The 10,897-nt window shown below is 51.0% G+C and overlaps 1 long non-coding RNA gene across 1 annotated transcript; it reads left to right on the top strand.

The window, feature by feature from the left end:
• The first annotated feature begins 237 nt into the window (after positions 1 to 237).
• Positions 238 to 5,786, top strand: LOC102486930 (uncharacterized). Its single transcript, XR_336037.2, has 3 exons — positions 238 to 392; positions 4,979 to 5,059; positions 5,408 to 5,786. It is a non-coding gene; the product is annotated as an uncharacterized LOC102486930 (long non-coding RNA).
• Positions 5,787 to 10,897: the final 5,111 nt, after the last annotated feature.

Here is a 10,897-nt window from a genome sequence, read left to right as displayed (position 1 = left end):
GGGGAGCAGTGGGGCAGCTGTGTGAGTCACCTGCTCTGTTCTGGTTCTCCTTGCTCAGGGCAGCCTGCCCCGCCCCTAGGAAGCAGCAGGGTATCTGCCCCCAAGGCAGAACTGGAGGCCCCAGAGAAGAAGCTGTGTGGAGGCGAGCCTGAACTCCACAGACCAGCCCCTGACAGAGCTGTCCAACTAGGCGAAGCCGAGTTTCCTGCCACTAGCAGTAAACAGTTGCAGGCCAAACTGCCACCTTCCAGAATGTGGCCCGAGAACTCCCTGCACCCTGGGTAGAGAAAGCCTCGTGCTGGAGAACACCTGGTAATTAACTCGCGGTAAGCACCAAGCACCTGCTCTACCAGGGTCTGCTCCAGGACCCGTCTTCACAACGACCCTGCAAGGTAGGAGTCAACAGCCCCATTTTACAGTTGCTTAGAGAGGGTGAGTGGCTTACCCAAGGCCACACAGCGTAGCCTGCGTCCAGCTGTCTCCGTGCCTATGCTGCATCAGACTTGAAGTTCATCACGCTCGTGGGAAGCAAAGTTGGGAGGTCTCTTACTCACAGTAACAAAACCTACTGTGACTTGTGGGAAGTTCGTTACCTGCCAGACACTCTCCCGTGAGCCATTCAGAAGTTACTACTCAACGCCACCCAATCGTCTTTCCGTTTGCCCTCCGAAGGCACCGGCCTCCAGAGCTGAGGTGTTCGCCTAGGGCCACAGCTAGCCAGGGGGCAGCCCGGGCTGACTGGGAGCTTGGGCTCTGCTGCATTTCTTTGCGATACCCACAGCAGAGGGGAGAGGAGAGGTGGAGGGAGGGGAAGGGGAAGCCGGGATAGCCTGGGGAGGCCACGTGAAAGACAGGGCTGGTGGAAGCCACAGCCTGGCTGGAGGGTGGAGCAGTTATCCCACCTCGAGTGGTGTGCATGGCTGGCTGTGTGACTTTAGTCTGGTCACCGCCCTTCTCTGAATTTAGGATAGGCCACGATTTAAAGCAGAGCTCTAAGTCCAGCAGGATGAAAGGACAGTTTGGGAAACGGAGGCAAGCAGAATTAGAAAATGACAGTGACTCCAGAAGCCCAGTCCCTCCCAGGCTCATTCACCAGTGTCCCAGCTAGGAGTGCTAGTAATCCTCCCGGCAGGGACGCTCAGAGATGGTCTCCCACCACCTGCGGAGCACTTGTCCCCACTCCAGAGCAGGAGCTGGGAAGGTCCGTGGGAGCTGCCGTCTCTGCCTCCTGTACTCTCAGACCCCAGCTGCATGCTTTGCCTTCTTCCAACCAGGACCTACCTACGAGGGGCTGGATTTCCAACCAGTTTACCCTCCAGGTCTCCTTCATCCATTTGTTTTTTCATTCGACACACACTTACTGGGCACCAGCAATGCACCCATTCCCAAGCTAGGCACTTGCAAGTCCAGAACTCTCGCTACTCTGGGATGGGCTCATCACCCCCATGCCCACAGGGAGGGAACGCAATTCAGCCATGCTCATCCGCGGAAGAGGCGGGTCTTAGCCTGCACAGGGACAATCTCTCGTCCCCGCCCGTGCCCCTGCTGCCGGCCCTGGCTCGCTGTGTCTGAAGGTCCTGGATTTCCCACCGTCCTGGCACCTGTCACAGTTTAACAGGTTACCATGGTATCGCTCCCCAGCACCCGGGCAGCGGGGACCACCATCTGTTTACACGACTGTCAGAGGAATTGATGGCATGCGAAATTGTCAGCTCCGCGGGTGGGAGGAGGAAGAGTGGGCGGCTCTGAAAGCATCCGAGCCATCAACACTCATCTCCATCAAAGCCCTGAGCAAGTCGCTGCTCCCCTGGGGGAACGGGCAAAGGGGGAGCTGAGAACTGGTCCTGAGAGGAAGAAGCAGGGAGCAGTAGTGTGGGTCGGCTTCCTCTTCCCAGCGCTAGTCCTTGTGGTCACGAGCCCACAGCCCTGGGGGCTGAGCGTAGCGACGTAGGGCCCAACAGGGAAGCTCCCTGACCCTCAGGCTAGGAGGCTGGGGTCACTCTGGCCATCCTGTCCCAGGTGGATGTGCCCAGGAAGCACACGCACTTCCCACTTTCTGCAGGTGCGGTCCACAGCACCCGTTTCTGATCACAGACGTGACACAAGCGAGGCCGCAGGAAGGGACGGAGCTGCTGGTGGGCGCCCAGGGCAAGCTCTTGAGGAGACAACGCAGTGTCTCTGGAAACGTAGCCGGGGGAGGGTGGAAATCTGTTACTCAGCACTCAGCGACCGTCCCTCCCTCTCCTTAACAGCCTGCTGACTCCTCTGGGAACTCAGTGCTCTAGTCTGGCTCCCCAGGCTGGAGAGGCTGACCCACTCCCAGAAGGCAGGGATCTAATCCAGTGGGTATAGATCTACCCCAACCACTGCGATTGGCTCAGGCATAGGCATGTGACCCAAGACCAGCCAATGAGAGTCAGGAGAGAGAATCTTTCCCTTCTGCTGGGAGAGTAGCAGGCAGGAACCCAGCTGCCATTTTGCCCCCAGGAGGGCGGAGCTGCATGAGAAGGGAGCCAGCATCAGGGAAGAGGCCAGGAAGGTGAGGACAGATCTCCTCTGGCTTCAACCAATCCTGATGCAGAGTCTACTACACTTACATCATCTGGTATATAATCCCCTTTTATTTAAATTTTGCACAGGGCACAAGCACTCGTCTGAGAGAGAGAGACAGAGTGATAGGGAACATGAGAAAGCACCTCCCTGGGAAAGTCACGTGGCAATCCCTTCTCTGTCTCTCCCTCCTTTTAGGATTCTGGGCACACACACACACGTGCACCCACCCAGTTTGTTATTCTTTTTGTTTTCTTTCATTTAAAACAAAATCGCTTAATTTTATTTATTCTCCTGTTTGTTTGTTTGTTTATTTGACCAGAGAGAGAGGAAAAGTGAGAAAACAAGCTACCCACCAAGCCACCTGCCACTCCCCTCCCCTTCTCACACCCCCTCCCCCTTTGTTTTTCAAGCCACCGGGGCCAAGACTCGAACTGTGCAGTCAGCCATGTGGGCTCCAGCCACTTTAACCACCATGCCAATGGCTGGCCCTACATTTCCCATTTTGCTGAGAGAACTGAGTTGGATTTTCTGTCATTTGTACCTGAAATAGTCCCGGTGGTTGACCCCAACTATTTCAGGAAGGGAACCCTTTGAGGTTAGGAGGACCCGGGGAAGGGGCTGCCTGGGGGGCAGTGAGCCCCAGGGCAAGTAGCAGTGCAGGAGATGCCCGCGGAGGAGTGGGAAGCTGCACCAGGGACCGCATTGCCAGAGTGCCCTTCCTCACCCTTTTCTGTGCAGACTCAGCCTCACCCCCACAGAAATTGTGGCCAAGGACTTAGAAAAAACACAATCAGAAGGGACCCGCGGTATTAGCCTGCTTCCGTGGCTCACTGGTCCCCAGCTAGCCTACGTATTACAAAGGTTGTGGCCTTGGGCAAATCCTGTTTCCTCACTGGTCCTCAGCCTTCCCATCTGCAAAGGACGGACTCTTGTGCAGCTCCCTGGTGAGGACAGGGAGGTGGTGGGCAGACAGGACCCGATTGACGTGCGCTGTGGTAGGGTCAGGAAGGCTTTGGCGTCTCAGCCCTCACTGCGTGGGGAGTCATAGCTCCCATTCTTAAATAAGCAAGGGTTTGGGGTGGGGAGTTCTTCTATCTTTAAAACATATCTTTTTTAAAAAGAATTATTTACTTAATTTTATTTATTTTTATTTTAATTTGCTATGGGGCATGCCCGCTCACTAGAGAGAGACAAAGAGAGAGGGAAAGTGAGAAAGCCAGCTGCCAGGTCGGGGACTCAAACCATAGTCAGCCATGTGGGAGTCGAGCGCCTTAACCACCACACCACTTGTTTGCCCCATCTATCTTTCCTTCTTAAAGGTGCACACTAAAGTATTTATGGATGAAATGATGCGATGTCCAGGATTTGCGTTAGAGCAGCATGGAAAAGAGAAGGTGGATAAGGTTGAGATGAACACGACCAGCCAGGAGCTGTTAAACTTGGGGTGATGGACACGTGAGGGTTTATTATTCTATTTCTCTGCTTCTGTGTAGGTCTGTAATAAAATGTGAGAAATACAAATAAAGTCCCTACTGGGGCCAGACGGCGGCGTGGTGGCTAAGGTGGCCAGATCTCACGTGCCTAACTGTCAGTTTGAGTCCCAAACCTAGCGGTTTGAAAAATATATGCTGGACATGTGTGCTGCGTGCCCCAAGTCCTGCAGGAGGGAGGCCTAGGGGAGGACGTGGGGCCCTCTCCCTCTCTCTCCCTCTCTCTCCCTCTCTCTCTCTCCCTCTCTCCCTCTCTCTCTCTCTCTCTCTCTCTCTCTCTCTCTCTCTCTCTCTCTCTCTCTCTCTCTCTCTCTCTCTCTCTCTCTCTCTCTCTCTCTCTCTCTCTCTCTCTCTCTCTCTCTCTCTCTCTCTCTCTCTCTCTCTCTCTCTCTCTCTCTCTCTCTCTCTCTCTCTCTCCCCCACTAGAGCATGCACCCTCTAGCAAATTATAAATCAATCAGTCCTCCACTGTCAGCAGGGATGCTCTGACAGGTTTCAGCGTGCGGCCTAAAACCTGGGACAGGCACAGCCAGGGGGCGGTGGGAAGAAGCGGGCCAGAAAGATCCAGAAATATCAGGAAGTCATTGATTTGCCTGACTTGTCCTCCCTGGCTTCCGAGGAAGATGAGGCAAGGCAGAAAGCAAAGCTGTTTACATCTTCATTGAAGAGAAGGGAGAATTTTGCAGAGGTTAGTGGGGGAGTGTGTGTGTGGCAGCGATGCCCCCACAACCAGAAAGGCCTCCACCCTGACAGCTGAGTCCCGAGTGCCGTGGGTACTGCAGAAGCACCAGTCCACGTGTAAGAGGGCAGGGACTGGGAAGGCCCAGGACTGGGGGGGGCCCCACGGTGACCCAGGGCACCAACGCCCACTGCCACAGCCCCCACCCCCAGAGGCTTTGGCCAGATCTAAGAATGCCACCTTTCCCTCACACCAGGAACTGGGCTGTCCGCAGTGACTGGTCTGCCAGCTGGCATGCGGGTTGGGACTTAGAGCGACTGAAAGAAAACAAGGAACGGTGAGCATGTGACCCCCGAAACGGAAGGCTCTGAGGACCATGGGCACCTCCTCTCACCTCCTGAGACTCAGTCTCTTCCTCTGTGAAATGAGAGTAGGGACCGAGATGAAGGGGTGCGGGGGTGGGGATGAGGCTGCTTCACCTGTGCCGGTCCAGGGCAGGCTGTACTTCAGCTTCCTCCTCTTCGCCCATCCCAACCACCCCACTTCCCTGCTTTGGGAAAAAAGCCACAAAAATGGAACTGTAATTAATATGCAGTCAGCAGAAGCTAATTAAGAATTTGTTTTTGCTCCTTGATTAAATGACAGTTTAAAGTCTGGTTTCTCATTTTCTTGGTTGGCTACACAGAGTCCCCTGGAGTCTTCCACACACAGTCAGGAGGCCCCTGTGAGACCCACGAGCAGGAATAAGTCATTTCAGGAGCCGGGTGCCCATCCAGCACCATCCGTCGGCCACCCGGGAGGATGAGCTGGCACGGACGGCTCTCCACGTCCTCCAGACTGGCTCCTCTCCCGAGCTCTCCGGTTCAGACGATGGGCCCTGTCCCTCTGGAGTCACCCCCATCACCTCCAATCCTTATAACTCCCCAGCCCGCCCTGCACTCAGGCTGCTGGCTCCATCCGCCCCTGCCGCTGCTTCTCCTCTCCACTCCCCTGCCCCTCCCAGCTCAGTCCACCATCTTCTCTTACCCAGAGCCTTCTCATCGCTCTCCTGCCTCCCCTCGTCCCCCTCCTCTCTCCACATGACAGCCTCGGTTTTTCCAAATATAAAGCAGAATGTTTAAAATATTCATTGAAACCTTTCCATGGCTTTGTATTAGGCTTAAAATAGAAATCCACTCCTAGCCCTGCAGACCGGCATCACCCAGCCCCGGCCTGGGCTCCCCTCTCTCCTCCCTGGCCATCGTCCCCCTGCTCATCCAGCGTCAGCCCCTCTGGCCATCTTCCTGTCTCTTCAACTGCTGCACTAAGAGGTCTCTACTTCCAAGGCCTTCGTATCTCCCCCTGGCTGTCTCCTTAGATGCCACCTCGTCAGAGAAGCTCTTCCCAGTCACCCCAGCTGAAGTATCTCATCACCCCCGGAACTCTGTTACGTGAATGAATCAAAATCGGCCCCATATATTGGCCCTTAGGAGATTTCTCATGGCAGGCTGAGACCAATTGGTTCAAGAGCCCACCAATGGCAAACTCGGCCTTTTGTACATCTGCTTGTTTTCAAAATAGGCCAGGCAAAGGCGTGGTGGCACCTGCCCTCTGGTAAAATAGGCCAAGCAGGCAGAATGTCAGTCCTTTAAGGCTTGCTAACTTTGCGTGCTCCAGCAAACTACACCCCACGGCTGCAGGCCATTGGTAAAATGGAGTTTGTGGTGTCAAGACTCCAGGGTGCTACTGCTCTCTAGAGCAGCCCACTGCGATGATGAGCAGCACCAACCAGACGTGGAAGGCCCACGTGCAGCCCCTGGCCCAGGAGTGCCCTTGCCCTCCACCCCTGTTGTGTAACAACCCTTTCACCATCAGCTTCCACGCGGTCTCACACTACAAGGGACTTACAACCCTATCCAGGCACCGGTCAGGAGAGACTGCTGGGTGTTACTCTCTCTTATGGCCAAGCCTTTTCCTGATCAGCTCCCAGATCCCTTGAAGCCCCTGCACTCTTTTTTTTTCCTTTTAGAATTATTTACTGATTTAATTGTATTTGTTATTTTATTATTATTATTATTATTATTATTAGAGAGATTTTTTTTAGCTATAGAGCATGTGCACTCGCCAGAAAGACAGAGAGAGACAGCAAGCGAGAAATCACCCCCCAGGGAGGATGGCCACACCACAATCCCTTCTCCTCCATTCTCCTCTCGGGATCTTGGGCACGCATGCACATGCACCCGACATGAGTTTAAGCCACTGGGTCCAGGACTCAAACCGCAGTCAACTATATGGGAGTCCAGTGACACAGCCATTACGCCAACTGCTGGTCCCCAGTTATTATTAATTTTGTAATTTGACCAGCAAGAGACAGAGGGAGAGAAAAGGAAAGTGAAAAAGCAAGCCACCAGCACCAAGACTCAAATCGTGGTCAGCCATGTGGGAGTCCAGTGCCTTAACCAGCACGCCGCCTGGGGCCCAGCCCCTGCATGCTTTATGCACTGCCCTGCATTATTTGCATCCTAACACAAAGTGCTCTCCGAGGTTATCTGGTTATTTTTTTTATTTTTTTCCCTCATTAGAATGTAGTCCATGTAATCAGTCATTAAGTCTATGAAAAAGATACTTTCTCTCACTAGTAACCCAAAAAAATCTCAAAGTAAAGCAAGACATATCATTTTCATACAAGGTGGTATAGTTCTGCAGTTAGACGATGACAAATATGGCAACAGTGTGGGGACAAAGGGATACGCTCATACCCAGCCAGTGGGAGTACGAACTGGCTCATCTTGGAGGGCCATTAAAAACTTAAAATACACATAGCTTATGGTCAAGCAATTCTGCTTCTCAGTATACAGCCTGGAGAAGCATGTCCACATTTTCACAGGGAGAGATATTAGTAAACAAATGAAAGAGGAATTGCATTACCAGGAAGATGTGCTTTCCCTATTCTTTCTGTAAGTAAAACTGAAAACCCTGGGATTCCATACGAAACACACATCCAAAGTCTCTGAAAGGTGAACGGCATGGCAGGGGGGCTAGGCATCTCAGGGCTCAACAACACAGGGTTGCGGTCTGTGGAGGATTCGGGTCTTTGGTTTGGTTTGGTTTTTCTTTTGCTTCATATGTCCCGGACTTGGGGCTGAAGAATCCAGCAACCAAGAAATGCCAGTGGGCACAGAAAAAGGTCCAGCAGGAGCCCGTGCCCTCTACACACAAGAGGACCAGGAAGATGCAACCTAGAAGGACACACGATTGGGTGATAACCGCCCTGTTCCATGAAAGTGGCACTCCCCTCAGCTCCACAAGCAAAGGCCAACCGGAAAGTCCAGATCTCTGTTCCACCGGGTAACAAGCTGTCCCTGCCCCAGGCCCCACTCCCACACCTGTGGTATCAGCCAGTCATGTGGGGAGCAGTCACAAGGCACCCCACCCTCTCAACCAAGTAATTATAAGTGGGGGCCACCCCGCCCAGGAGTTAGGAAGTTTCTTCCACCGAGGTGTCAAGGAGGCCAGGTGGGGGCCTGCGACTACCCCCGTCTGGCAGTAACAAAGCAGCAAGAGCAGCTTCAAGAAGCCAAATAAGACACGCCCGAATAAGAAGCAGTCTTGTAACATATGATGAAACCTAGGCTAAAATGTCCAGGTTTCAAGCAAATCATTTCTTATATCAAGAACCAGGAAGAGGGTCCGCCAGAGGCATGGTTATGGCATCTAGACCCCACATGACCAACTGCACAGTTCAAGTCCAGGGCCCAGTGGCTTGAAAAACACACTGGGCATGTGTGCCTGAGTGCCCAAAATCCACAGAGGAGGGTGGAGGAGAAGGGATTGCAGTGTGGCCACCCTCCCGGGCGGTGGTTTCTCACTTTCCTTCTCACTGTCTCTCTCTGGTGAATGCATGCACCCTATGGCAAAAAATTTAAATTAAAAAAAATTTTTAAGCAGCCACGTTAAAATTGCTTCAATAAACAGTCACAAACCTGCTTGAGCAAATAAAAAAAATAAAAAATAAAACTAAACTAGAAATAAAGCAAAGAAATAGAAAGTTTTGGGACCAGCAGGTGGCATGGTGATTAAGGACAATGGACTCCCACATGGCCAACCACGGTTCAAGTCCCAGACCTGGCGTCTTGCTTTCTCACTTTCTCTCTCTCGCTTTCTCTGTCCTTCTCTGTTTAAATTTAAAAAGTAAATAAATAAATAAAGTTAATAAAATAATTCTTTAAAAAAAAGAAATAGAAAGTGTCAGCAAAGAGATATAAAAATATAAAGATTCTAATAGAAATTTTAGAGCTGGAAAATACAATAACTGAAAAAGAAAAGAAAAAAAAAAAAAAAGGCGACTCTGGCCCCGCCAGAATGGCACCGGGGTAGGGCACTACAGTGAAATATGAAGCTGCGTGGAAACCCAGGCTCAGGTTCCGGGTCCGTCTGCGCATGTGGCACACCACGCACTCCCGTGAGCAGCTGTGCTTCTGGCTGGCTGGGAGCTGGAGGGAGGATCGTAGCATGGTGAGATTTTGTCACAGCTCTCGCTCTCTCTCTCTCGCTCTCTCTCTCTCTCTCCCTCCCTCCTTCTCTCCCTCTCTCTCTCTCTCTCTCTCAATAAATAAATAAATAAACGTTAAAAAATGCAACGGGTGGGCTCAACAGTAGAATGGAGAGGACACAGGAAGAATTCAAGAACTTGAAAATGAAACAGTAGAAGTTACCCAGTGTGACAACAGAGAGAAAATAGAAAAGTAATTAGTGGCACCTCAGAGAATCATGAGACTACAACAAAGACTAACATTCATGTTGTCAGAGACCAGAAGGAAAGAGAAAAGGGAACATGGTTAAAAACATACTCAAAGAAATGATACCTGAAAGTTTCCTAGATTTGCCAATGGACATAAACCTACAGATTCAAGAAGCTGACTGAAATACATAAATAAATTTACACCAAGACATATCATTGTGAAACTTCTTTTTTTTTTTTTTTTTGAGAGGTTTTTTCGCTATAGGGCACGTGTGCTCGCCAGACAGACAGAGAGAGACAGAGAGACAGAAAGCGAGAAAGCGCCCCCCCAGGGGGATGCTCACACCAGAAAGAAGCCCAGCTCCTCCATTCTCCTCTCAGGATCTTGGGCACGCATGCACACACACCCGGCGTGAGTTTCGAGCCACGGGGTCCAGGACGCAAACCATGGTCAACTACGTGGGAGTCCAGTGACATAGCCATTACGCTAACTGCTGGTTCCCTCATTGTGAAACTTCTGAAAACCAAAGACAAACAATTATTGAAAGCAGATAGAGAGAAATGGCACTTTACATATAGAAGAAAAATAATTGGAATGACAGTAGATTTCTCATCAGAAACCATGAGTACCAGAAGGAAGTGGAACAAGTTTTCAAGCCCTGAAAGAAAGAAAAAAAAAAAAAAAAAAAAAAAAACCTACATACATTTAAAGTATTCCTTGGGCCAGCAGATGGTGTGGAGGTTAAAGCACTAGATCCCTCATGGCCAACCATGAGGTTTGAGTCTGAGACCTGGTGCCTTGTGAAACACGCCAGGCACATGTGCATGTGCCTAGAATCCCAAGAGAAGAATGGAGGAGGACAGATTGTGGCATGGCCAGACTTCCTCAGGGGCGATTTCTCACTTATCTCTCTCTGGCAGGCACACATACCCTGCAACAAAAACCAACATCAACAACAACAAAAATTCCTTGAGCTGGTCCCATAGCCTCATGGTTAAGGGAGCTCAATCCCACATGGCCGACTGTAGTTCCAATCTCTGCCCTGGCAGTTTGAAAAACATACCAGGTGCATGTGCATGCATGGCCAAAATCCTGACAGGATGGAGAAATGGAGGAGAAGGAATTGTGGAGTGACCACACTCCATTGGGGGCTCCTTTTGTCTTTATCTCTCCCTCTCTCTGTCTCTCTGTCTCTCTCTATGGAGAGCACATGCACCCTCTGGCAATTGAAAAAATGCATATATTCTTCAAAAATGAAGGGAATATCATGACTTTCTCAGAAAGAGGAAAGTTGAAAGTGCTACCAGCTCAACTATCCTAAAATAATAACCAAATAAAGTTCTCTAAACAGAAAGAAAATGACAAGAGAACTCTTGGGACACCAGGAAGAAATAACATGGTAAACAAATATATAAGTAAATACATTTTCCTTCTCATCTTGAGATTCCTAAATT

The sequence above is a fragment of the Tupaia chinensis genome, unplaced genomic scaffold, assembly GCF_000334495.1.
Source record: "Tupaia chinensis unplaced genomic scaffold, TupChi_1.0 Scaffold000612_1, whole genome shotgun sequence".
Lineage (NCBI taxonomy): Eukaryota > Metazoa > Chordata > Mammalia > Scandentia > Tupaiidae > Tupaia > Tupaia belangeri.
This window is presented reverse-complemented; position numbering and strand designations above follow the sequence as displayed.